Genomic DNA, 24154 nt, shown 5'->3' with positions numbered 1-24154 from the left:
ACCATCAAAGTTCAAGATTTTTTTAACTTGACATACATAACATTTCAGAAGATCAAAGATGAGATACATATCTGACATTATGAGATTTTGATATTCTATTTATCATGGAATCAAAGGTTGAGTTTTTATAAAATACAAGGTCAGATGAACAAAGAGCCCCTCTCACTCTGTTTTTACTTGATGTACTTTAAAATTATCTTATGGTATCCAGATACATTTTCATAACGCTGCTTCTTTCATCTGATAAGCATAGAGTTCTCAGGTTTTTGAAGCTCTTGCCAGTCATATGTTTTAAGTGATTTTAGTTTTAAATTTTTCTGTGGGAGTTAGTTTAAAAGTATGAATATTTTGTGAATGCTCTCATACACAAACACAAGCATACACACAGTACAATCTGTTTCTTCTATTGATATGTTCCTGTCTCTTTAAAAGACTCCATAACAAATTCAAAAATTGAGACAAGACTTACATTTATAACAGAATCATAGTCAAATGCAGGTTGATACAACAGCAAACAAACTGTGTATTTCTGATTTCTATGAGCAAGCCTCCATTAAGAAAGCATTTATATTTGAAGATGTATATGTTCATATACATTTGTTTAGTCATCTATCTACTTTTCCAAATTATAATTGTTATCCCTAATTGTAGGAGAAGTTATGGCTATGAGTTTCACATCTCATTGGCATTGAGGTATTTAAAATTATAGAAGAAAAAAATCCCTATTCAAAGGCCTCCAAAGAGTTTATATGAAAGCAGTACAAAATAAAACCATCTTACATATGGATACCATCATTGTTGGGTGAGCCACCCAGGATGCTCAAATCTGGCATTTTGATTCTATACTGGAGACATCCTGGTCTCATATATATTTGCAGACTCTCTATATAGAAAGATCTCAACAGACGGTCACTGGCAGAGTGGCTGGCCCCAGAACCTACCTACTTTGTTTCTCCTTTGGCAACTTGATGGTATATATCTTTGGCCTCATTCTTAGTTATAGGTCAAAAGTGAGCAACAGGAAAAAACTAAGTAGGAAACTTAAGCTTCAGATAACAAACTGAAAAGAATCAGTGAACACTTGTCTGTTTCACTGAAATAGAGAACTATTTAATATGTCTAAGGATTTCAGATTAATTCACATTTCAGGCAGATATCTCCTATCCAGATCAATGAAAGCTTATTTACCAATGATACTATCCCCGATTTAGTTTTAAGAAACTTCTGAGATGTAATACAAGGTAAGCTTATTCTAGATATGTTCTCAAAGGAAGGCTGGAGGATTTGGCTCAGAAGTTGGACAGACTGAAACAAAGACTGATGAAGTTTGAATATAATGCTCAAAGCAGATTATGGTCACATCCACTTAGGAATGAAACAACTGTTCAGTTGGAGAGTAGGGGTGCCGACCTGGGGGCCACTGGTCCATCTAATTTTTAATTTGTTTTTGGCTATGGAAAAACAATACCCTTTGAGATTTTTGCTTGGTTACTATAGTGTAAGTTCTGCACATTAAAATTCAGAACAGAAAAAAAATCAGAAAATACATCTGTTGTTAAAATACAATAATTTACCAAATTACTCCATGTCTTGAAAGTACTACAAACTTGTTTAACCTGACATTCATTGGCATTTTTCACAACTATTTAACATAACTACCTAGAAATAATTTTTCTATCATAAACTATACTAGAATAAATTTGAGCAATATATTCATGACACTTTTTAAGAAAATTTTATTTTTTACAAGTATAGGTTTGTCTTCCCAAAATATTTATTATACTATGATGGAAATTTCCCAAAAATATTAACCACTAACTATTCTATATTTTATGTTCACAGGGAAATCTTGATTAAATTATCTAAGAAAGAAATGATGTTAGTTGTGTTTATAGTTTTGCTTTGTAGACATTCAGAATCTATATAATTGTTTGACACAAAATATAAATGTCACAGTCAATACTCTACAGTAGGAATGTCATTGAACCTTGTATATGTGTCAGTGTATCAGTACAGGTGTACGTCTTTTCTAAAAGCTGTTAAGTTATCTTAACATGGCATCTAAAATAAAAATTAACACTTGATCTGGCTTCTCTCACTTGAAAGTATGATATTCTTCAGCATGTTAAGAGAGCATGTTACTTATGTTAATAATTAGTTTTCAAATTTATTTTCTGCCATTTACAGTTTGAATAGAATAACAAAACAATCAAAATTTAGGATGATTTAAGGGCAATAAGTAGGTAATGGATGAAATATAAAAGAAATGAGAAGCATTGGCTTCCACTCCAGAAGATAAGAGATGTACTGAGATACAGCCATAGACACAGTTCACAAAACCTTGGCCTTGTGACTAGCCGTTCCACTGGCCAGAATTTTGTGAACAGTTGTGATGGCTCTATCCCAGTGCATCTCTTTCAGCTATTGAAGTCAGTGATGTAGTTAATACAATGGTGAAACATACCTTTATAATAATTATCTCAGTGCTTGATTAAAGCCTAGAAGCCAAAATGAAACTTAAAGCATAGACACAGAAGAGATAGTGTTTCACTGGATTGAAAAACTGTAACAAAAACAATTCTAGAGTTCTACAATTGGTGGCCTCATGTACCTATTTTGGATGAGATGTGAAACTTTCCTTCTCTTATATTTTAGTTACATTGTGGAAGTACACATACAGATTCAGTCTTACTAGATAAAAGCATTCATTGAAAACTTTGAGATGATACAACAATCACGTGTGCTATGAGATACTGTAATATCAATATCTCCATCTTGAATTTCTAGAAGTATCTCATAATAATTTACCCACGGTGATGTTCCACAATGATTATGTAAAATACAGAGATCAGCTTTTTTAAATCTCTATTCTTCAAATACAGAGTGACTAAAAATACAGCTCATCAGAGGTGAGTCGGTACTTCTTTCCAGGTCTCCTAATCTCCAGTGCCCTAGCGGCTCTTTCCACTAAACATCTAGCAGTGACAGATATGTGGGTTGTAGGTGAGAAATCAACCCTGAAGTGGCTGCAACTTCCTGTATACTCCCATGCTCCCAAGCTGTGAAATTCTCCAGCCTGCTTGGAGGAGGTCCTGACAAAGCTATACGTGAGGGACAGCAAGAATGCCAGATGGCAGTTTGTGAGAAAATCTGGGACCGTGGCAGCCAGCCAAAAACAGTGGACTGGAAAAAAAAAAAAAGGATGATCACCAAGAATATACCACCTCCACTACAAATGAATGGAGGATGAATTATGGCTGTCTTCCTCATACAGGTAAAAATCCTTTGAGTAAGTTTTCACCCATATGTGTAACAAATAAAACAAAAGTTGTAAAAATTTAAAAAGTATTTGATTTGTATTGAGCTGATTTATCTTACTACCATTTTCTTTCAATCCATTAGTAGTTAAAAAAAAAAAGCAAGCCCGTTGACAAGGAGAGTGTAGGCAAACTTACAAATAAAGTGATGCAAAAAGTTTAATTTTATGATAAGAAATGGATAAGCACGTTTCAAGCAATCACTTTCCACTGGATTTGTGAGTAACAGGGGCATTTGCATTGTATTGATTGCTATTGTGTGCCTTTATCATTTTTATTGTTTGCTGCAATATAGCCCTTTGAAGGTCTGCCAACCCACTGTGGCTTGCTCAAAAGCAGGGCTGAATTTTAATTAAGCTGAGCCAAATAGACACAGAAAATTTGAACTTGATTAGACCACTTATCCTGATACGCACACAGAGGGCATTCAGCACACTTACTTTAATGACTGGCAAAGTCAATTCACATATTTGGTGAAATTATCAAGATAAAACCCACCATTTGTCAACATATTCCTCCTACATAAGATTTCTGCTTCTCTATTTTAATCCAATAAACCAGCAAGGAGAATTGAGGGGGTAGGTCGCCAGTGAGGATAGGTGTGGCATATCTTGATAACAGTAATATTCCATATTCCCTGGGAAGAAGCAGTATATGAGTGCAGTAATTAGGATTCAACAAGATAGTTCAAGTAAAGAAATGCAAGTGTGTGTGTATGTGTGTGTATCAATGTGTGTCTGTTCATATGTATTGCTTTCCTTTTTAAAAATTTCAACCGAAAGAGAAGTTTACCACAGCATTTAACCCAGATAAGGGAGCAGGCAGGATGTCAGAATTTCATGAATTTTTATTTTTGATACCTCACAAAGAACAAAGCATCCAGGTTTCTGGCTTCAGCAGAAATGTGCCAAAATGTGTTCCCACAGTAACTTCTCCCGAAATCAGCCAGTATAATTTTCCCACACAGCATGGAGAACTGAATCCCTGATAGACCCAGGATTCTGCAAGGCAGACTACTGTTAAATTGACTTTGCTGTTAAGTCAGACCAAGTAACCTTCAGGACACTCTTTGAAAACAACTTTCCTAAATAGACTTTCAGACTCTTAACAAAAAACTCACTTTCCCTAAGGAGGCACAGATCATAGGCAATATTTCAAAAGCACATGTACAAAGGAGTTACTCTTTCTATACATGTGTGTCCAGAGTAATGGCTAAACAGATTCTAAAATAGGAATAAGCCAATATCTTCTCAGTGAAAATTCAAAGATAAAGTCTCCAAGCTGAAACAGAACTTTGCATACATATAACCATGCAAATTACATCACGGAGTGGCTCTTCTTTGACAAATCCAAATCACTAAGTCCTTAATAGAATTCTGCACTTTACTTCCCAACATCATAATACCAATTGGCTATACTTAATCCTAAGAAAATAATCCTTCCCTTGGGATTAGCAAATTAAAAATTTAGTAAATTTCTAAAGAAAAACGGATATATTTTTCTGTGCAGGAAAGCAAATTGTGTTTTAAAAAGAAAACAATATAAAATACTCATTTTTGACAACAGCAAGAAAAATGAGCATATTTCAAATTACTCCCTTGTATGTTATAATTTCACTCTTTATTTCTGTCTACACAAGTGAAGGAAGAACCCACTTTTGTGATGATCCAACCAAAAACACTGATAAATATATTTTTATAAAGAAGTCATGAACTAGAAAGAACATAGACTTTGAAGCCAAAACATTCTACATTTTAATCCTATCTATGCAACTTTCTAGTTATATTATGTTCCTCCATTTACTTAACCTCTACTCTATTAGGTATAAAATGGGAAGAAATAACACTTTTGGGGAAAAGACAGTGTATAAGACATATTCCATGTAATTTCTATATAATGCAGTTAAGAATTTTTAAATAAATTCTTAATGGGAAAAATTTTAATAGACTCACATGATAGGAAACAAGTTTCTATTCCATAAGATCTAGCACCTAGTTTTTAAAAATACTCGATTAAATCTCATCTTTTAGGCACAACTTTGAGGTCGTTGCAGTGTCAGCAAGTTTTATGTCTTCTTTGATTTTATTTTTCTTCCTCACGTAGCCCACCATCTACCAGCTTATATCTAATGCATTTAGAGCCACCTGATGCTAATACAATATGCATAATAATCTTCATGAGTCTATCCTTCTTAGCATTATCAGCATTGCATTTTTCGATTTCTACTCATTTTCATAAAATGGACAACCTTTTAAAAAATGTGCTCGTTAGGTAAAGATGGAAATGTTATTCATACTGAATTGTTAATTGGTATTCAGCACCTACACAGAATAAGCTGAAGTCTTTATTTCACATTTGCTAATCAAAAATTCAGATGTGGTTTACCAAAGACCATTTAAGGATGGCAATATATAATATGTAAAAGGATGGGTTACATTAACATCAAATCTATGAAACCATAAAGAACATATCTGTGCATATGTGTTATGTAGGATCACTTAGTTTCTAATGGCCATGCGTTAGTATGGCATTCCCATCCTGCTATTCTATTATTCAACCCCATCAATTTCTTAATTACAGTGATCACAATTGATAATTTTATATTTAGGTTATAGATTTTCTTGTTTTCTCTCTGCCTCCTTTACCATTTGTAAGCACTATATGGGCAAGGACCACCATGTTTTTATTATCAATACAAATAAAATAATTTTAAAACTGCCTAACACTCAGTCAAGGCTCAACAAATATTTGTTGACTATATCCCAAATGAACAAAACCTAAAGTCTAAAGGATAAGCTCCCAATCTAGGGAAGATGAAGGGCATCCTTTTTAAATCTTTTCCCCTGTTAATTACTTTTACATAAAAAGTGATTCACTCATTGGTTTGTATCATACCCAGTTTATATTTATTATTCAATTTTTCATCAGATCAAAGAGGTGGAAGAGACCTTGAGATGTTCTTATTGCCTTGAGGTGCTGCTACTACTCAAAGCATTCAATAAGCATTAGCTTTTTTCTTAAACTCTAGAGGCCTCATGAAATTCGTATTAGAAATAATCTTGCCTACAGGATGAAAAAAGGGTGACATCTAGAAATGATTCTAATATATAGCCCCCAATTTAGCCTTTGCAAATATTTATTCTTGTGACAGATAGCAAATCTCTTCTCTGGGGATGAGGATTTTGTGTTTAGTGTGCATGGTCAGGGACCTGTTGATGTGTGGGGATAATGAATAAAGAGACAGATCTTAAAAGGTGTAGAGAAGAGATGAGGATGAGAGAAGGGAAGGATGCCTGAGATGTGTAGGTAAGTTTGGGGAAAATATTTGGAGGAGAAACAAGAAGAAAGCACTGAAGAAGCATAGTGAGGGGTCTTCAAGGAGAAAGATGTGTGAAAACGATCCTTAAATATTTTGACACGCTTGCAAAACAGTAAATATCAAAATTATTTTTCAGCGTGTTGTGGTAGTTTCTTACAGGTCGTTTTATGTGGTTGTTTTAATATAGGATTTGTGTTGCTTTGTAGTGTGACACTGGCCTGATAGTGACCACAAGATGACCCAGCCTTGTGTGAATTACAATCTTAACAGAAGCCTGGAAGTCTCTAAAGTTTTACTGTTCATCCAATATGGTAGACAATAGCCCCATGTAGCTATTTCTAATTAAATTTATAATTAAAATAAAATTTATAGACAATTTAAAATTCAGCATCAGGTCAGTTACACTAACCACATTTCTGCTGCTCAATGGCCACACGTGGCTAGTTGCTTCCATATTGGAGAGTGCAGATATTGAAAATTTCCATTACTGCAGAAAATTCTATTGAATAGCACTGCTCTAGAACTTTGAGCTTATGTCACACACGTGCTATTCCAATGTTTTTGGTCCTATTAGTGATATTAAATATTCAAAGAAAAATATTTTAACATCCTTTATCCTACACCTGAAGTGCTGAATTTAAAATATTGACAATCATGACATATTTATTATGCCTTCTCTGTAGTTGTTTGTACTTCTCAGAGTTGTTTGTACTTACGTTGTCGAAACCTTTTCAGAAAGATTTTTGTGACATACTTTCATTCCCTCACTATATTAATTGGTTATTTCCAGTTAATTCATTCCAGATTATAATTTTTCATCTATTAAATAAGCTGAGAATTTTTTAAGTATAGTCAAAGCTACTCAGTGGATAAGATAAATACCAAGACAATAATGAATACTTGTATTTTACCTTGTGATTTTTGTTTATATCAGAATAATATGATATGGAACTATAATACAGTGTTAATTAAAATATAATAAAAATAGATGGACAAAAATGCCCCCATGACAAACTCCAATGTTAGTGTAAATTGGAAAGCTCTAGATATGTCTGGGACAAGAGGAAGTACATTGTTCCTAGGCTCATGCTAATCCATTATAAATCATAATTCATGAGGGAAGAGAAATCAGGAGCATATGCTTTAGATTAGCGGCACTGCTAGAGAAACATTGAAAGTAGAAAGAGGCAATGATGAACATTTGGATAATTTTAATACTGCTTTAAACAATAGAGGGAGAGTTGTCAGAAGGACTGGGAAAGGGGAAGAGATAAAAATCCTAGGGCCTCTTTGGAGTAGAGTACTCTGATGTCTGTGTACAGGATGGAGAAATTTCCTACATGAACAAGTAGCAGTGGAAGGACAATTGGGGAAATTTTAGTCTGGGAGCCACCTTGGCTCTCCAAGTAATTTAAATAATTCAAATGTGGATAGAGAGATGGACGCTTGAGCAAAGTAAATTACAGTCCAGGATCCATCTAGACCAAATGATATGTATGTGTATTTCATATTTGGAGAAGTTATTTAATATAGTTAAAACATATTTACATTATATGAAATGATAGTTGAATTCAGGAGTTTTCCTAGCTAAAATGTACTGCACTCGAGTTAAGAATGATTCAAGAGTCTATGGTCATACCACCCTGAACATGACTGGTCTCATCTGATCTCAGAAGCTAAGCAGGGTTGGGCCTGGTTAGTACTTGAATGGGAGAGTGCCTGGGAATACCGGGTGCTGTAGGCTTTTTATTTAAATAAAAATAATAATAAAAGAATGATGCATGATGGTATTGCTGATACGTTTAAGAACTTTGGACAAGAGTATCTAAGCAAAGAAGCAGTAAGACTGATGACACTCGGGTTTAGTGGCAGAAGCACTGATCCTGTGGTCAGATTCAGCACTTACCTTATGATCCAGGATGCAGAATTCAATTTATTGGTGTCTCTCTTTGCCTGTAGGCAACTATGAAATATATCTCAAGCTCTCTCAAAAGCAAAACGTTAAAAATAAATGAAATACATACCCTTGTTTGAATAGAAGCTTCCACAATAGAAAGGTACTAAATGCAAATAGTGTGGTGTTATATTTTGGCTACTGAAGAGCGCCATATGAATAATATTTACTGAGTGCTTCCCGTATTCTAACTGCTTTACATTCAATGACTCAGTTAATCCTCACAAGAACTCCACAAGGAAGGTACTATAATTATCTCCACATTATAAATGAGGAAATTATAAGACTGAACCCAAGTTTTGATTCTAGTGCCCATTGGTGGGTTCCTGAGGAGCTTCTCACAGATTACAGCAAGCTGCCGAGATGACCTAATGTCAAATATAGATATTAGCAAAGAGTTAGGCAGCACCACTGGAAAACAACTGTAAATTCAAACAGGCAATGGACACACAGCACCTACACTGAAAGTGTTGTCTTTAGAACAATGAAACTGAAAGAGAAAACAGACACCTTGCTCCCTCATCATATTTTGTGGCACTGATCAGTTCTGGAGAATAAAATAGAAAAAAAGTACCCTCAAATTTGAGGGATATCTGCTTTATCCCTCAGTTCTTATTTAAGGTACTGGTATATTTTAAGATTTTAATACTCAACTCATATGCACAAATACAATAGGATAAAACAGGGACAGGAGGTAGATGCAAACCCAAAAGCAGTGTTGGGAGAGGGGGTTTGAACAGTGCGGCAGGCAAAGGTTAAAGGGAGATAAGTAGGGCTTAAAGAGCTGGGGATAATTAGAGGTTGAGTTAGGATATTTCAGGATTTGTGAAGAGCATGTACAAAAAGGAGAAAGTGCAGGCTTCTCTTCAGTCCTTCTCCTAACTGCAGTGAATGCCAACTATGAGCCAGGCCCTATTTCAGCACTGGGAAGAAAGGTAGATCTGCATTTTTACCACATTCAGATGGTAAACAGGAAGACAGGGCTGGGAGGAGAAGAGAAGAAAACACAATATAGACCATCACAAAATACAGATATCTTGCTAAGAAGTGTAAGCGAGGCACAGGTTGTTTGCATTATCTTGCCTAAGGGATGTTAAGGGCCTTGAGGAATAAATCATATCTTCAAACATTTTTAATGCCTTAATACATTTCTTTGCATATAGCCGGCTATTAGCAAACAATTATTTTAGAGGTAGTATGGCATAATAGAAAAAATATTGGTTCAGGAGTCCTGAAAGAGGACTGTTTCAATTTCCTTCTCTTTGAAAAGAAAAAAACCCAGGAGATTTTTAGATCATTTTAGGATCCTTTTCAGGTGTATTAAGTTAAACTCCATGATTAGCTTATCAGTTATTTAGTGTCAGTGTTAATAAGGAGTCCTCCTTTGAGGGACATGGCACGATGTGTGAGAAAGTGCACCTGACCTCTTATCAAGGCAGACCATTAAAAGCCAGACTCATTCTACCTACAGCATGGGACTAAGCAGAATTTTTTTTTCTTTTGAGACAGGGTCTCACTCTGTCCCTCAGGCTAGAGTGCAGTGGCACAACCATAGCTCATGGCACTCTCAATCTCCCAGGCTCAAGTGATCCTCCTGCCTCAGTCTCGTGAGTAGCTGGGACTACAGGCATGCACCACCATGCCTGACTAATTTTTTTTAATTTTTAGTAGAGACATAGTCTTGCTATGTTGCCAAGACTGGACTCAAACTCTTGCGCTCAAGAGATCCTCCTGTTTTGACCTCCCAAGGTGCTGGGATTACAGGTGTGAGCAACCGTGTCTGACCTAAGCATAATATTTTATCAGATTTGAGATACTTGACCCTTGAGCCTTAACAGACTTGTTTGTGGAAGTAGCTAGAAATAAGGAATGTATATGCTGTCCAAAAGAAAAAAAATTAGCCAGGTGAACCATTTATGCATTTGTCCTCAACCTAACTGCAAACTCCCTCTTGACAGAAAACTCTTGCTCTGGAATATTTGACTTAAAAGTCAAATCTACAAACTAATTACAAGCATCATAAATGGACAATGTGGCAGAAGGCGCGGGGAGTAAGATTCAAGATTTACACTAGGCTATTTCAACTCCAAGTTACACATGTTTGACAAAAGAATTATGTAAGAAATTAATATAAAAATGAGGTAAGATAACTTAAACAGAGAACACAGACTGATTATAATAAACTTCACATGTTAACAGACGTTTGACTTGATATATAAATATGAGTGGGTAAGAATGGTCAGTAAGATTTAATGGAGTGGGAATATGATCCAGCTTAATCAGTAAAGATGTGCTGGAAAATCTAGCTCAATCAGTAAAGATGTGCTGGAAAAAACCATCAATTTGAAGGGATGAGAAAACTGGGATGGCAGAGAAATCAGTTTGTTCACATTTGTGAAACAGACTGTGTAAAACACTGGAGGTGAGAGAAGAGAGTTCCAGCCAAGTGACGGAGAAACAGTCTATCTCAATGAATGAGTCATGGCTCTCCTGAGAGTCAAGATGATTTGCATGTTTGGTGATTGATGTAGATAGAGGTAGTAAATCACACTGAGTCTTAGCTAAAAGGCTCTGTCATCTCAGTCATAGAAAGATGAACATTTCTACACTATACCTACAATACTCATTGTTCAAATGCACTACAACTTCAGGAATGATCTGAAAATATCCATCAGTCAACTATGATGAACTTGGATCACAGAGAACTCCACCACTGGGGATCATTTACAATGTCATGTGGTAGATTAAGGGCTTCAGGCATTTGTAACTTTGGAAATTTTTAATAGGCTTTTAAAAAAATCAACATACTGCATTTTCTCCCCAGAATACATTGCCATTACCAAAGGGAAAACAAAAAACAACCATCACAACAACAAACTTGTTACGCAAGAGATTGAAATACATATTCAGTGTGCTGGTAATTTTTCTGACTCTCTCTTTTCAGAAACATCATTATTTTTCCTTTTGTTTTAGGATTGCTAATTTTGCTATTGGATTAAGGCTAAGTTAAAAGGGAGAGCTAGAGAAGCAAAAAGGTATTCTCCATGGAGAATAATTCTATTACCATTGCTGGACCATTCTTGTAGCTAAGAGTTATATTCTTTCAAGAAGAAAAATTGAATTGGCTCTGCACAAATAATGATTGGATATTTCAAGTGTAAAAAGCAATGATGATACAATTAGCTTTAGAAACTAGTGAATTACTAATAACCAGAATAAAACAGGGCAAAAAGAAAAATGCTAGTACCTGACTACACAGGAAAGTATATTGAATAAAGTATAAGAAAATCAACATTGTTGCATTGTTCAAAATGTCTAAAGATGGAATCAGTATCTGTGAAAGTAGGAAAATGAGGAGCTATCTAAGTATGTGTGGTATCATCCCCTCACTAACTGAAGATTTTAGCTCCTGCCTAACTGTTACCCTCTCCAACATATGATGCTTGTCATAACTTCTGGTACTTTAAATGTCTGTTGAAAACAATTATCTCACCATCTTGCCCTAGTAATTCACTGAATTTTTTGACTCCAGAGACCTTGTCCTCCACCCTGCCTTGGCCACTTGGTTCTGTGGTCATACAATAGATGTTGTTAGAAACTCAGTTATAAACATCACACTTTCTGACCTCCACCTTCTAAGTCTCCAGATGATTCCATCTAGTACCCCATTACAACAATACTTTGATATTACCAGGCCCTTCAATCCATTCATTCTACTGGCTTTTCACTATTCCTTATGCCCTTCATGGCATCACTTCTCTTTTTATCAAGCATAAACTCTACGGTGTACTGTAAACACTTTTTTGAATATATCTTTAAATTGCTCTGCTCCCTCTCAAATCTGGTGCCCACTTGATAAATCTTAAACCCCGGTTACCGCCAACTCTCCACTCATTCACTGTTCACTCTCATGCTATGGAAACTTCTGGAGGAAAACACATAATCTCTCTGACTAGTCACATTTTGAATTCATGAACACTAGATTCAAGTTGGCTCCTAGTATGACTCAGTAATCTTACTCAATCTCGAATTTACCTGAATATTGGGGAATCTTTAAAAAGTACTAAATCAAGGCATCGCCCCAAAATTCTGAGTAAAGTTGTCTTGGTTACAATCTGGCCTTTGGAATTTTTAAATGCTCTCTGAGGTCATTTTAGTATGTAGCAACGTTTGAGAACCTCCAGTCTGAATGGCTATTTTATTCTCTCCCCTTTCCTCACACCTCCAACACCTCCTTCCCCACTCTCAGTCAATGACCTTGTTTCTCATTTATCTCAGAAAATGGAAGCAATCAGTAAACAGTTGCTCCCTAGCCTCATGTCAACATATCTTCCCATGGGCCTGCGTTGGTGCCCAACACTGTGGATCACCAGTCTTTGTTCCGATGATGGACCCCACCTTGTGTGCTCTAGATCTCATTCCCTCTCACCTACTCAAGGACATGGCTCCAGCAATTAGCTCCACTCTCTCCTGCATCACCAATTTCTTCCTCTCTTCTGGGTCATTCCTGTGTGTGTTCTATGCTATTATTTTCCCATCTTAAAAACCATCCTCTCTTGACTGTATTTCCCACTTACAGTTTCAGCTCCATTTCTTTGTTCCCCTCAAATGTGAAACTGAAACGCGTTCATTTTTTAACACTTGTTCTCTTACCTCTTTTTTTTTTTCTTTTTTGAGACGGAGTCTTGCTCTGTAGCCCCAGGCTGGAGTGCAGAGGCGCGATCTCGGCTCACTGCAACCTCCGCCCCCCCGGGTCCTGGTTCAAGCAATTCTCCTGCCTCAGCCTCCAGAGTAGCTGGGATTACAGGCACGCATCACCATGCACAGCTAATTTTTGTATTTTTAGTAGTGACGGGGTTTCACCATGTTGGCCAGGCTGGTCTTGAACTCCTGACCTTGTGGATCCACCTGCCTTGGCCTCCCAAAGTGCTGACTTGTTCTTACCTCTTACTTGATCCACCTGCCTTGGCCTCCCAAAGTGCTGACTTGTTCTTACCTCTTACTTCTCTCCTTAATTTTCTCTTAACCCAAATCCCTCTTTCAATTTTGCCTTTACTCCCAACACCTTTTGAAACTACTCATCAAGGTCACTACAGGCTGCTCATATGGTTTGGATCTGTGTCCTCACATAAATCTCATGTTCAATTGTAACCCCCGGTGTTGGAGGTCAGGCCTGGTGGAAGTTGACTGGATCATGGGGCAGAGTTCTCATGAATGAGTTAGCACCACCCCCTCCTGGCACTGTATAGTGAGTGAGTTCTTATGAGATCTGGTTGTTTAAAAGTGTGTGGCTCCTCCCCACTCTTTCTCTTGCTCCTGCTCTGGCCATGTAAGACATCCTTGTTTGCCCTTGCCTTCTGCCATGATTATAAGTTTCCTGAGGCCTCCCCAGAAGCAGAAGCTGCTATGCTTCCTGTACAGCCTGCAGAACTGTGAACCAACTAAACCTTTTTTCTTTGTAAATTACCCAGTCTCAGGTATTTCTTTATAACAGTGTGAGAATGGAGTAATACAGCTACCAAGCTGTTAAATCTAATGGTCAATTCCTCAGTTTCACCTTTGACAAATAAGCAGAATTTGATACAATCAATAACTCTTTCCTCCTGGAAACAGTTTATTTGGTTTCTTGAACAGGAATCAGCAAATTATAGCCTATGGATCAAATCAAGTCTGCTGCCTCATTTTTAAGTAAAGTTGTATCAGAACATAACCATGTGCATTTGCTTACCTGATATCTATAGCTGTTTTCCTGCTAAAAGAGCAGAGTTGTATTCTTCCAACAGAGACCTTTTGGCCTATGAAGCCTAAAGTATTTACTATCTGGCACTTTACAAAAGAAGTTTGCCAATGATCCCTAACTTCTTCTTGACTTCTATCCTTGTCTTCCTTTCACCTCACTGTTCACTCTCTTTTTAGGCTCTTTAACCAGTTCCTTTTCATCTCCCAAGCCTCTTAATGTGGAAATGCCCCAGGATTCAGTCTTTGGATCTCTTCTCTTCTCTGTTTATACTCACTTCCTGGGTAACCTAATCCAGGCCCATTGCATTAAATTTCATCTTTCCTGGAATGCTTTCTTGAACCCCAGATTTAATGACAAACTGCCTATTTGGAAACTTCACTTTGATGACTAAACATATCTCAAAATTAATTTTTCAAAAACTGAATTCCTGACCTTCCCCCTTATCTGTTCCTTCTGCAGTTTTTCCTGTCTCAGTAAATGGCAACTCTATCCTCTCAAAAGCTTAAAACAAAGATCTTGGATTCATACTTGACTCTTTCATATATATATGCACTCTTAGGAAATTCTCTTATCTTTATCTTCAAAATATATTCACAACCCACCGCCTGTCATTATCTCTACTGCTACCACCATAAACCAAGTCATCATAATTTCTGGCCTAAACTATTTCAATGGATTCATAACTGGTCTCCCTGTTCTTTCCCTTGTTCCTATCCTCAATCTTCCGTGCCAGCCCTCTTTCACTTCATTCTCAATATAAAAGCCAGAGTTATCCTTTCAAAATATTAAGTTAGATGACATTATGCCTTTTTCAAAACCTTCCATTCACATCCCATTTTACTCATATTAACTATCAATCTTTTAACTTACAAGACATTACATGATCTTTATGAACCTGTCTTCTTTTTCTCCTCCATTCTTTACTGTGCTCCACCCACTCTGGCCTCTGAGCTCTTCTTTGAACATGACATACATGTTCATTTCTCTTGTTGTTTGCATGTGCTGTTACATTTGGGATGCTCTTCCCTGAGACATCCTAATACCTCACTCCCTTATCTCCTTCCCCTCTTTCTCAAATATCACCTATTCAGCAGAGTCTTCCCTGCCTATCCTATTTAAAACTGCAAGTTCCTCTCAGTATTGTATATTCTACCTTCCTGCTTTACCTTTCTCTAAAACACTTATCACCATGTAAGATATTTTATATATTTATCTTACTTACTGTCTATCTCTTTACATTAGAAAACATTTTCCATGAGGGTAGGATTGTTATATGTTCTATTTACTGCTGGATCTCTGGTTAGGACAAGAGATAGGTGTTCATGAACATCTGCTGATTGAATGAACACTTGGAGTTGAAAGAAAACAATTAGAAAGTTGCTCAATTTTTTTACTTCTAATTTTCCTTCAGCAAATTCCCAAAGAAACATGTATCCTAGTTTTTTAGCCCAATTCAAATATTGTTTCCACATTTGTACCAGGTTTTGTACTAGAGCTAAGGAATCCCAGATTGACTTAGATCAACATTGTTTAATGTGATAGGACAGTTAAAGTGCTATAAGTGCCAGAAAATGTTCAATCTACAGAGTTGAAAGATGGTATCACAGAGGGGGCAAGCATTTGCTATCTTCAAAGATCATCCAGCATTTCCCAGGATAAACAAGAGTTGCAGAAGGGGCAGGGAGTACACTGATAGAGGGAATATAATAAGACAGAAGTATGAAACAAGTATTCACCACAATACTTCTATACAACTGAATCATATGGTGATTTTGAAAAAAAGAACAAATGATGGGGTATGAGTCTGTAGAGATAAGCATTGGCCAGATGACTCTGTATTAAAAATTTTAGGAGTAGGGACACAATAATTTACTTGAATGCAAGTTGACTTGACATTTATAACTGAATATCTTCAGATAAACCACACTTTGAGTCAATATGAAAAACTTCCATGTTCCACTTAGCATGCATTTAAAATGTGTATGCACATTCCATTTATATCTATACATACCCTTAGGCCAGTATCTCCATCTCCTTATATTCCACTCTATATAAATACACTGTATCTATATTACATTACATACAGAAGATTCCAGAAGATGATAATTGTCCACTTTTCAACTAACCAAAATTTAGGGAAGAGAGGCAAGAAGTACAGGAGTAAGACACCTGGGAGTTCCAGGACTGAGCTGGCCATTTATGAGCCAAATGGCGTAGATCAAGACTCTTAATCCCTGCACATGTTAGTCTATTCATCTATAAAGGAAAATAATACCAGCCCTCACAGGGATTGCTCTAAGGATTTTAGGAGGTAATGGGAAATATACATTAAAATATAAATGCTATAAAAAATATTATCAGTAGGAATAGTAACAGTACTAAAGGAAACCTTAATTCAAGATTTATGCATATCAGATTAATAGAGGTTTCTAAAGCCAAAACTCGGAGTTCAATTTTTATAACTCTGTCAAAACTTCAAGAATGGAGATATACATGAAAGTCATGACAATAAATTCAGTGTTTATTTTCCTTAAGTTTTTTATTTGGCAAATATTTATTGAAAACTCAATAATTAAACAAAAATTGGACGTTTATCAAAGGTCATATAATGTCCTATGCTTATTTTAATTATCTCATTTAATTGTCACCAAATACCTATAAGGGAAATACTATTATTTACATTTTACATATGTCAAAAAGAAAACTCAGATAGTTACTGTAACTTGCAGGGCATCACACAGCAAGTATGGGGGAAGCCAGGAGTCACAGCCAGGTTTTATTCCAGTGGCAGCATCTGTAACCACTACATCAATTTATTCTGAGCCCTTGGCCCCCCTCTGCAGGCCCGTAGTAGACCCTTAAGAAATTTGTTTGAGCAAAATTATATGATTAAACTCGCTAATAGCACAACTAAAACAAACGCATAATCTCCAAAGAGGTCTCCTTTAACTTTTCAAAATTAATGTTCTAATTGAGTCCTAGGCTAGATCATAAACCAAAGGATACACTATGAATTTCTCAAGAACAGGGAAAGTACTTGGTTTATCTTAGCTAAACACTTTGCAAATAGTGAGTACACAAAATAGGTTTTAAATGAATGAAGCAGAGGCTAACCATAACAGAGCTATGGTTTAGATACAAGAGCTTTAAAAGCACTCACAGTTACTATATCAGTATGTGGAAAGACACCTGGGCTGAGGAGCTCTGAAAAATTACAGAGAATCATTAAATTTACAAGTTTAACATCTGTAATAAACAAAGAAATATGCAAACACAGAGTTATTGTAAGTGTAGAATAGAAGAAAACTAAAGAAGAACTGTGAGTCCAGCTGACAAACCTAATCAGTCAGAGAAAGTCCAATCAAACATATCTATCCTACCTAAGGCCAAAATTAAGGTATTCTTTACAGCCAAGATGATAAGTTATATTGGAAAATTGTAAAATATGGAGCTGTGGTGTTTGGGCAGGAAATAAATCTTAAGAATAACCAATTCTCAACTATTCCAACACGTGCAAAATTGCACTATTAATTAACATGAAGATACTTTTGGCTTAATTTTCAGAAGTTACTTACAAAAACTAATGGTGTGTGCCATTGCCATAATGCATCGGTTTGAGATGGGTAGAGAATTCACTCATTCAATATGCATGAGCATGTTTGATGGGACAATCACTGTGTCATAAACAACAAAGAAAGAAGAAAAGTGCTCTGTTTTCAAGCAGTCATGGTGACTTATGGATACACAAATAAATAACTACAAAAATGAGATTGGTGCAGCAATATAAGTATGTATCACATGCTCTGGAAATATTGCATGGGTAAGGGGCAAACTCAATAGGTTAAAAGAGACTTCAGAGAAGAAGAGACATTTGCACAGAACCTGGCGAGATTAGTAGATGTTATCTAAATGAAAATGACTAAAGATCAAGGAAACAACAGCAGGAAGGGCATGACCAACAGGATGAGGATGGGAAAAAGTATGAGAGATTTAAATCATGGCGGGTGGGTAAAGCTAAATATGTATAAGATGTACGAGAAGGTGAGACTGGTAGTTGCTGAATTTATAAAGGTGAAATGAGTCAGGTTTAAACAGAACCATGGTGTAATGGAAAATGCCCGAACTCTGCAGTCACAGCACATGTTTTTGTTTTTTTTGTTGTTGATGTTGTTGTTTTGTTTTTTGAGACAGAGTCTCGCTCTGTTGCCCAGGCTGGAGGGCAGTGGCACAATCTCGGCTCACTGCAAGCTCTGCCTCCCAGGTTCACGCCATTCTCCCGCCTCAGCCTCCCAAGTAGCTGGGACTACAGGTACCCGCCACCACACCTGGCTAATTTTTTTGTATTTTTAGTGGAGACGGGCTTTCACTGTATTAGCCAGGATGGTCTCGATCTCCTGACCTCATGATCCGCCCACCTCGGCCTCCCAAAGTGCTGGGATTACAGGTGTGAGCCACCGTGCCCGACCCACAGCACATGTTTTGAATTTTAGTTCTGTCTCTTACACCAGCTCCTTGAACTTGGAAAGGTCTTTAATCTTTCTGTATATCAAGGTCTTCTGCTGCAAAGCAAGACATAACAATACCCTATCTTCAAAGGTCAGTTTGGGAGTTGGAGATAATCATGTTTTATGTCTAGCAATGTAAGTTTCTTAATAAATGATAATAATAATTATTATTGTTTCAAATTCATGCCAAAAAGTTTGGATTTCATGGGTAGGCAATGAAGAGATCTGGACTGCTTTTAAATAAGGAAGTCAATATAAGTGAGAAACAGGGGAAAATAATAGAGAAGCCAGTCAGTAGGTTATTACAACAGTTCAGATGAAAATACAGGTATCTTTGAAATAAGTTTCCAGCAGTAGGCATAAAAGAAGGAAGTAAACAAGATATAATTTGGTGGTGGCCACGACAGGATGTGGTGAACAATTAGATCTGAGGTTAGAAAGTTAACTATGTTGATTAGGGTTTCTGGAAAAAAATTAAAACCTTAAACTGTTACAGAAATACACACACACACACACACACAATTTTCAGTTATTTGTTTTCTGTCTCTACCTATGTTGGCAGCCCCGTGTATGACCTCCCTCTCATCCCCAAATACAGATGGGTCCACTTAAATCCTATGCTAAATCCAATGCTAAAACTTTCAATTCTCCTTACCTTCCTCTTGAACACACACACACTCTCTCACGTATGTCTCATTGATCGTTCTGCCAAATCCTAGGTTACATTTTTCTTCTAAGCTTAAATGATTAATGAATTCTTCCAAGACTAATTAGCTCGATAAAAGAGAGATCTAGTATTGCTCAATAATTTGGTACTCTACCCATGTATTAGTGAGAAAACACAGCCATGCATTGATTATTGCTAATGATATCATGGTGCCTGAGCACCTTCAGTCCTTGTCTTGCTCTTGTAGGTCATTGGGATGTATAGATTATCTGCTAGAGATTACAAAGGAGAACCTTGAGTGGTAAGGGCATCACACTCCCTTTGACTCCAAGGAACAGCTTCATCAAGAATTCTGAGCTTGTTTTGCCAAAACTGTTTCTTCTTTTTTCATCCATATATTTTAAGACTATAAACAAAAATCATTCAGAATTTTCCAATTACTAATACATTATGACAATTTTATAGGTAATTCAGAAGTTTCAATGGGGTAGGGGAAAAACATCTTATCTTTTCATTATGGTTTTCCTTTGTTAGAACAATACAGTTCTGTAGTTGGCAGTTGTTAGTTACTGAGATGGTTCTGAAACAGGTAATCCATCATACCCTGGCCAAGGAAACAAGTAAAACCTATGCCTTAAGTGATTTTTCAAAATCAGGGAAAGCAGGGTGGCTTAACTACACTGAAAATTCTATACTTCTCTTTCCCTTTTGATTTGTTTTTCATGAGACTGGATATGCAAGGTAGTTGAATATATATATACTACATATAAATAAATATTCTACATGTGCTTTTTTAGACTGGTATTATGTGGCTGAAAAACAATAAAAATTGTATATATAAGGGTTTTCATAAATTATGGCAAGATATGCTTTTTAAGAACTTACATATATATTTTAAGTTAGGGTTTTCTTTCTGTTTTATTAAAGCCTACAGCACGCAGTATTCCCAGGTGGTCTCACATGCAAGTACTAACCAGGCCGAACCCTGCTTAGCTTAAAAAGTTAGTTTTTTTAAAAAGCATAAATTTTTGTAGAAAATTATTTCAAGAGTTTCTAACTTCAATGCTGTTGTTGCTTTTTGTTTCACATTCACAAAGCTTATATAAGCAAAATGATATCATTCATTATTGTGATACTCCAATGTAATTATATGTAAAGATTTATTAGGGAGTTACAAACTTATGAATCATAGAAGTTAACAACAGTTAGAACACCCAATGGACAAAACTGGAACTTATTTCTTCTAGTATGATTGACATGATAACTGATACAAAGTATATACTCTTCAATATTTGTTCAATGAATTAATGTTTGTTAAATGAAGAATCTGTTCTTTGTGTACCCATTTGGTTCATTTCTAAATCCTTATAAAAAAGTGAAACTTGCTTACATAGTTTAGAATTTTATGTCAACATAAAAATGTAAAAGTTTTGACTAGGCACAGTGGCTCACGCCTGTAATCCCAGCACTTTGGGAGGCCAAGATAGGTGGATCACCTGAGTTCAGGAGTTTGAGACTAGCCTGGCCAACATGGTGAAACCCCATCTGTACTAAAAATACAAAAAATTAGCTGGGTGTGATGGCGGTTGCCTGCAATCCCAGCTACTCGGGAGGCTGAGGCAGGAGAATCACTTGAACCCAGGAGGTGGAGGTTGCAGTGAGCCGAGATCGCACCATTGCACTCCAGCCTGGGCAACAAGAGCAAAATTTTATCTTTATGTGTATATATACATATATATACACACATATATATATACATATATATATACACATATATATACATATATATACACATATATATATACATATATATACACATATATACATATATACACATATATACATATATACATATATACATATACATATATACATATATACATATATATACATATATACACATATATATACACATATATATATATACACACATATATATATGTTTCTAAAGAGGAATTGAAAAAGATAAGCGAAAATATTGTCTATCCAAAGACCAAAATACATACTGCTACAGTATAAAATTTGCATTCCCGAATATCTGAGAATACAATTTCTTAGCTTTATTAAAAAAAATTAACACTAGGGAGAAAAATGGTGGACATTACTGCTGTGAGAGTCTAAAACCTATAATATTTTAATCTACCTTACCAAGACCAGCCAAGATTATAAACCTAACAAACATCATCATAGGAATTAATGTACATGAATAGATAGGATTAAGAAATCAGTATGTGGCTATTCAAGTATTACATTCTAAATCTTCTAAAAACTGAGCAAAAATGCCTACACTGAAAAAAAAAAGCTTTCTATATAATGGCAAGCTGGCTTCTAACAATGTCTTGAAATTCAATGTTTTGCCTGAATAACTCAATTTACATTTCCAAGTCTCTTGAGAATGAGACTAAAAATCATGTAACTTTAAGAAGAAAATTCAGGAAGCCAGACTGGGAAAGAGCATGATGTAATGGTATAAGAAAAATCTGGAATAACACAATTAATTTCAAACACATGTTTGTCTCTGTAGGTTTTAATAAGTAACCAAAACCCCAGCTTGGAAATCCTTTTAAATGAATAAATAAATAAATATAACTATACAGTGGCTTCACACCAACAAGATCTGGTTTAAAACAAGTTGGAAGCTATGTGTTTTAGACGTCCTCCTTATTGAAGGATGTACTGTCAATTAGTTGGCTTAACCATATAGCATATGGCTTTGATACAGATGTCAAAGAATGAGGGCTGAATGAATGATAAGATAGACAGCTTTTACTATAGAAAACAATAAATTCCAATTATTCCATTGTTAAAAATGGCTTTTCCTTTTATTCAATAAATTAGTCTAAAAAGTGTATACAACACCTAATAAGTCTGACTACTAATCACTTCTAAAGAAACATATAAAGAAAATAACATGTATTCCCACCACTGTTACTGGTTTGTTATTGCCTCTGCACTCATCCCATCTCTATATGTGTATGTGCACACACATGCGCACAAATATGCCCATATGTGAGTATACACATAAATTTGCATAACCTCTGTAGAATTTTGATTCCTGCATTTTTCACATAAAATTGAATTTTGAGCATTGCCTCCATATTTATTATATATTTGAAATTTATTTTCCTTCTACATAATGCTTAACTCATAATATTTTATTTTATGGGAATACTGTGATTTATTAACAATTTCCCTTGGTTATTATAGAATCATCTCACAAATGTATTTTCTAATGTTTTCCTCAAAGTAGTTTTGTGAGGCCAATCTTATTATTCCACTTTGCACTTGAGTAAAAGAGGCTGAGGGACATAAATTATTTGCCTGCCTAAGGTCACAGAGTCTGGAAGTGGCAGGACCAGAACTTCCATATGATAAGTAATGAGTATGAAATAACTCACAATTTGCATTTTTGAACTTCCATAAACTCGTTATACCTGACGTTACTTTGTATCTGAGCCCCCCAAATTAATAATAACCGACACTTCATTAGCTAACTAATAATTATATACAGTAATAATTAACTAATGGCTACGGAACTAATGGCTCTTGACTAAGGGTTGTCAGTAATCTAAGTATACCCAAAATAATCTTAGAGATCAAAAAGAAGTCCACCAGCTTATGATTATATATTACTTTTTTTAAATTTATTTATTTATTTATTATTATTATACTTTAGGTTTTAGGGAACATGTGCACAATGTGCAGGTTAGTTACATATGTATACATGTGCCATGCTGGTGCGCTGTACCCATTAACTCGTCATCTAGCATTAGGTATATCTCCCAATGCTATCCCTTCCCCCTCCCCCCACCCCACAACAGTCCCCAGAGTGTGATGCTCCCCTTCCTGTGTCCATGTGTTTTATAAAGGAGATCTTTGCCTAAGAGACTTTCAAAACTACATTTCAGATAACATTTGTGAGGAAGAAATTCTCTTTTGTTTCTCAATAAGTAGGCAACATGCCATCTGGCCCCACTGCCCTTATGAGAAAAGAATGTGGGAAGCCACTTACAGTAATTGAAAAGAGACACACTACAGGGACCAAAAGTGAGGGACGCTCTCTCTCAGGCACAAGATTTCTAACTGCTTCATCAATATTTTTCTCCTCTTTACAAATTAAAATGTAAGTAAAGATGATTTTTACACCCCTTAGGGATTATTTAAAATAATCTTTAAGGTGGAAGACTTTTTCCACTTTAACATTCATTCAGTGAGTGTATCTTGCTTGTTAGACTTAGGCTGTGCATGCCTGCACTGTAACACTCTCAACTGTACATGTCAATATATAGTCAGGCAACTAGTGATGTTCATAAGGAAGTTAGAAGTTGGGATGTGCAACTCAGGAATGGTTTGATCTAGGTATTTAAATGTCAAGTGCTTGTAATGATGAGTAAAGTCATGGGAATAGGTAAATCACCAAAGTAGTGAGCCTAGAAAGACAAGAGATTTAAAGGTAAGGGGTCAGGGGGAGATCTTTAATTTAAAGAATAAGAAGAAAATTTGTTATCTATTGAAAGTAGAATTTTTTTTAATGGCTTAACTTTCTCATTGGCCAAGGGGACTAAATTAAAGAGTTTTGATTTAGAACAGTATGTAGATGTAAGGGTAAAGAAGGAAAGGAAGTTATATATAAATCTAAATACTAGATTTCA

General features: G+C 35.8%; 1 protein-coding gene and 1 pseudogene across 1 annotated transcript in view; one reads left to right on the top strand and one right to left on the bottom strand.

The window, feature by feature from the left end:
- Positions 1–24154, bottom strand: part of IL1RAPL1 (interleukin 1 receptor accessory protein like 1) — a 1383775-nt gene that overhangs the window by 975604 nt on the left and 384017 nt on the right. The gene's annotated exons all lie outside the window — the stretch shown is intronic.
- On the top strand, positions 8262–8380 carry LOC112131069 (5S ribosomal RNA; annotated as a pseudogene).

The sequence above is a fragment of the Pongo abelii genome, chromosome X (genome assembly GCF_028885655.2).
Source record: "Pongo abelii isolate AG06213 chromosome X, NHGRI_mPonAbe1-v2.0_pri, whole genome shotgun sequence".
NCBI lineage: Eukaryota > Metazoa > Chordata > Mammalia > Primates > Hominidae > Pongo > Pongo abelii.
Note: the sequence above shows the minus strand (reverse complement) of the source record. Positions and strands in the feature narration are given on the sequence as shown.